At 35.1% G+C, this 5,262-nt stretch overlaps 1 pseudogene; it reads left to right on the top strand.

Annotated features, from left to right (window-relative positions):
* Positions 1-1,007: 1,007 nt before the first annotated feature.
* LOC118624891 lies at positions 1,008-1,152 on the top strand (annotated as a pseudogene).
* Positions 1,153-5,262: the final 4,110 nt, after the last annotated feature.

Below are 5,262 nucleotides of genomic sequence, written 5' to 3'. Positions count from 1 at the left end.
TATCTGTGGCTACTAACAATTTCAGATTACCTTAATCTAATTTCACAGATTGAGGTGATTCAAAGCTGATTCATTCCCTGTAAAGCCCAGTCTATTTTAGGATTATTCTTACTCCTAAGGATTAGCCTTTCTTCATTCTAACCCAAAGCCTTGGACCTTTTTACCAATATCTTAGATGTTCTGGATGAGACTTGATCTCACATTTTTGTCCTCTTAGTCCACAGGTAAATCAACAGCTCTACTGAGCTTCTCAGTTGCCTCTTATGGAAAAGATGCCTGCAGGGGGAAATGGCTGTAAATGCCAGGCTGACCTCTCTAAAATTTTCTTTTCTCTTGGATATTTACTTTCCACTCTTTCATTGTCTTTTTTTGTGTGTGTGATCTTCTCTGATATCTTTGGGTAAAATCATGCATTACTTGGTCAAAGTTTTATAACTGTTTTTTAAAACATGTTTTTACTGATTTTAGAGAGAGAGGAAGGGAGAGAGATATTAAAAAACAAAAACAAAAACATTGGTGTGGGAAACATTGATCAGTTGCTTTCTGCATACCCCCTATCAGTGGCTACTACCAATGGGGATCAAGCCCGCAACCTGGGCATGTGCCCTGACTGGGAATCAAACTGGTGAACTCTCAGTGAGTGCATGGGATGATGCTCAACCAACTGAGCCACACTGGCCAGGGCATAACTGTTTTTAATGGATAGTTTGGTCTGAATTGCATAGTCTACCATACTAAAAATAAATATCTCTCAGAAATTTGGGTTTGAAAGTATTGAAGTGTTGTTTTATTAAGAAATGCAGCCTGGTCAGTGTGGCTCAGTGGAGTAAGCATCATCCATGGACTGAGAGGTCCCAATTCGATTCCCAGTCAGGGCACATGCCAGGGTTGCAGGCTCGATCCCCAGTAGGGGGTGTGCAGAAGGCAGCCAATGGATGATCTCTCTCACATTCAGGTTTCTCTCTCTTCCTTCTTCTCTCTCTAAATAATCAATGAAAACATATTTAACCCATTGGCATTGTGCAAGGAAACACCTGATTCATGGTGTTGCTCTTATATCAACCAGGGGCAAAGCAGATGTATAGTCTTTAGTTCATCATAGCTTGATGTCTGTACTGGTGGCCAGAGCTGTTTCATGCCTGAGGTACATGAAAAAAAAATTATATATATATGTGTATATATATCTATATATATATATATATAGATATATATACACACACATATATATTTTTAATATACATATATTAAAAAATAAGTGTAATTGAATTTCCATAGACAGAGATTAAGACCAATGGTGTTTGTTCATTTGTTCTTCCTTTCTTCCATTTTTCCTTCCAATCTCCTTTCTTACTTTTTTTTGTTTTTGTTATAGCTCTTTTTCAGAAGAGATTGAAAGTTCTTTCTGAAGAGTTTTGTTTCACTCATTTTTCTAATTTACTGCTCTTTTAACCAATTGAGTTTTTTTAATGTATTATAGACATTTTAAGCTGTCTGTATTTATACATCTTTTCTAAAGAAATCTCAATTTCTTTTTGTGAAATCATCTCTCTTCCATTACATATAATCTTGAATCTCAGAGGGAAAGGGGGAGGGTGTCTGGGAAGAGATAAACCAAAGAACTTACATGCATATATGCATAACCAATGGACACAGACAATAGTGAGGTGAAGGCAGGAATGGGGTGGTGGAAGCAGTGAGGAAGGGGTCAATGGGGGAAAAAAAGAAGTGACATCTGTAATACTTTCAACAACAAAGATTTAAAAAAAAAGATAAACATGCCAGAAACTCAGTTTAAGCAGGAGTATATTCAGCCAATCAGAAAATTGCCCCTGAATTTTGACTCATCAATTGATGAATCCAAAAACCCAAAACTAGGAAAAGTATTTTCTGGTGACTCGAAAAAACAGATGCGTAGGTAGCATCCAGTTTGTACAGTAGCCATGGCGATGATTAGATTGACAGTGCAAGAGTCTGGTGGCAGCATCAGTACTGCAAGTCAATGTGTCCAGAGGCCATTAGTGGTGGTAGCGATATATCCATCAGATTGATTCTAAAGAGTGATTTTGGTTGCAATTCTGAGTGCATAGCTTCCAAAGCTGCTCCCCTCGCCTTTTCAATGTTCTTAAGATACTTAACAAGGACTTATACCTCAATAAGGTCTCTTTTTTGCTTAAATTAATCACGGACAATTTATTTTCCTTGAAATTTCAATCATTTAACTCAACCAAAGGATTATCCCAGATTTTTTGCTCTATCATCTTTGAAACCTGAATGTATACCTAAAGGCTTAACTCCCAGTGGCTCGGAATGTGACTATATTTGGAGATAAAGCCTTTAAAGATTTACAATGCAGTTGTATAGTGGATATTAATTCATCTGACTGTTGTCCTTATAAGAAGAGGAAATTTGAACACAGAAAAAAACATCAGAAATGCTTGCACACAAAGGAAAGGCCACATGAGAGGTGGCCAATTGCAAGCCAAGGAGCAAGGATCAGGAGGAACCAAACCTGAGGACACTGTAATCCTGGACTAATAGTCCCTGAACTATGATAAAATAAATTTCTATTTTTTAAGCTGCCCAGTCTGTGGTATTTTGTCATAGCAGCCCTGGCACACTAATACAATTATGATAGAAATCTGTGTAACAGAACATAATAATATTTTAATACTCTTACTAAAGTATCTTGGTATGTCTCAGACTAGGTCAGAAAGATGGATTTGGTTAAATTCAGATTAGACCAATTCCATAATTAATGAATGAGATGGAATGATAAGAAGTACAGTGGAAATAGTCTACAATGTTTTATCTGCATGATGACCTGACAGAAGAAAAGAAAAAGGAAAACTGGAATATAGGAATAATACAATTGGTTGAGATATAGGAGCAATGCAATTGGTATAATAAATTAAAGGGAAAAAATAGCTTTTATGAGGCCTGTGTGGTGAACTCAACACATTCCGAAAAACAAAACAACAACAACAACAAAAAAAACAGGAATTAGGCAGCTACTTTAACTAACAGATAAAATGGTCAATCTGCATTTTACATAATTTGAGTGTGAGAAGCAAATTCCTATTTATAAATTGTTTGGTTTAAAATTAAGTATATAAAATGAATTTACCCACAGTAAGGGCCCTAAAAGCAGGAATGTTATTTTTCAGTACATGAAAATGTAAAAGATGCCATTTGACCTAAAGTATTGAAAGAACTAGAAGAGTCAAAGATATTAGTCACTGAAACTATTTCCTTAGTTGTGTTGGATAATGGTCACCATCAAATCTTCACTGAGGTTGAACTGAAAGTGAATATCAAAATTTTGACAAATAATTCTCTTACAATATTTTCATTTCATATTTAATAACTCTTTTTTAAAATTTTCATTAAGTCTGAGATTGTAATGCTCTCATTCAGGTATCTCAGTAGGATTAGTACTTCGCCACTTATAATTAAAATTATATTATCGAAAATGGGCAAGAACAGGCAAACTTCCTTTATATGCTTATTTTCCTTAATCTATATATTGGATTATTTGTTTGAATCCAACCAAATATGTAATGATTAATAATGAAACAATCCATTTAATTGAATAAGCTTATTAAAACATTATCATATTGTGCACTCTCAGAGATTAGTTTGGGATTGTTTGAATATTTAACATATGTCTTTGTACACTGTACATTAATTTTACAATATGCAAATTAAAAGATATGTCTATATATGTGGTGTATATTTTTATGGTGGGTAATAATACTTCAAGTCAATAAAATTTGTCATAGCAGTGTGATTCTCAGGGCAAGGCTGTGTTACTAAGTAACAAGAGGCTTATCCAGAGAGGTACATTCTCAAAGTCATCAGTGTCCAATCACTTGTCTTACAACAATAAGTGTTTGAGAGTCTGAAATACCATTTTATCTTAATTTACTAGCTATTTATAAAATAACTCTCTAATCAACTTTGCCATGCACCATATATATATTTACTGGGATTTTTATTATTATGGGACACAAATAACATTCATGAGATGGTGTTAAGTCATTACCAGTCAATTGATTGAGCTTTGTATGTCTTGATAATTTAATCGAGTTTGTTGAAATATTTCTAGCAGTACACTAGGAAACTTCGTTTTGTAGATTTATTTTTCACTAAGCAATAAAAAATGGGCATCTTATGATTGAATGTGCCCTAAACATGTGCAGATGAAATATGCCTTAAATAAATGGTGAGAGTTTAAGAGCTTGATTATATAGATTAAACAAAAATTAGTAGGTTTAGGATCACATCAGGGACAATAGACTTTGCTCTTTTCAGGTGACAATTAATATATTTAAACTATTATCCTAAGTTGCATGGTATTAATATTCTATTTTTATCAAGTCCCAAACTATCAATGTATTTTTTTTGTTGTTGTTCAGATAGAGTGGGAGGGAGAGAGTGAGCGAGAGAGAGAGAAACACCGACGTGAAAGGGACACATCGAGTAGTTGCCACCCGCACAACCCAACCAGGGCCGGGGACAAACTGCAACTGAGGTACGTGCCCTTAGCGGGAACCGAACCCGGGCCTCTTGGGACCGCAGGTCGATGCTCTAACCACTGAGCAAAACCGGCCAGGGTTATCAATGTATTTGATACATGTATTCTGAGCTCTGAAGATCTTCTCTGTTGACATCTCCCCAGACAATCAACATTTTTCTTTATACTCTTCAAATAGCTCCTTCCTCATCTGATAAATCTCTGAAGTTCTGCAAATAACATCATTTTATTTTCCTTTTCAAAACCTCAATAAATTCTAGCCTGTTATTTGAAAGAAGATGCTTACCAAAAAAAAATAAATAAATAAGAAAGAAATATTAGCCACCTTTTTTTCTTTCTCCCTCTTCACAAAACTGTCAGTATAGATATTACTTAATTTTTTATACGACTAATGGGTAGATGGAAGCTAGACAATAACAAAACATTCAGAGACCACTACATAATTTTTTCACAATAGAATTGGTCATTGCACTTCGAATTGCCTTAGTCTAGATCTAAGCGGTCAAGAGATTAAGAAGATCTTTGAACATGGTGCAATTGGGATCATCTTTTTATCTAATTAACAGGCAAAGAGAAAAAAAAACCTTTGGCAAAGGGAAGATTTTGGACTTAATTTCAGTGTTAGTTCCCCCTATCTGACAGGAATCATGGTTTGTTTTTAGGCTAAGCTGTTTGCTATACACATGCCGGCGGCTTCCCAGTGCCTTCTTCTTAGGATAAACCTCCTG

Source organism: Molossus molossus, unplaced genomic scaffold, assembly GCF_014108415.1.
Source record: "Molossus molossus isolate mMolMol1 unplaced genomic scaffold, mMolMol1.p scaffold_m16_p_10, whole genome shotgun sequence".
NCBI lineage: Eukaryota > Metazoa > Chordata > Mammalia > Chiroptera > Molossidae > Molossus > Molossus molossus.
The sequence above is the reverse complement of the archived record's forward strand: the minus strand, read 5'-3'. Positions and strand labels throughout refer to the sequence as shown.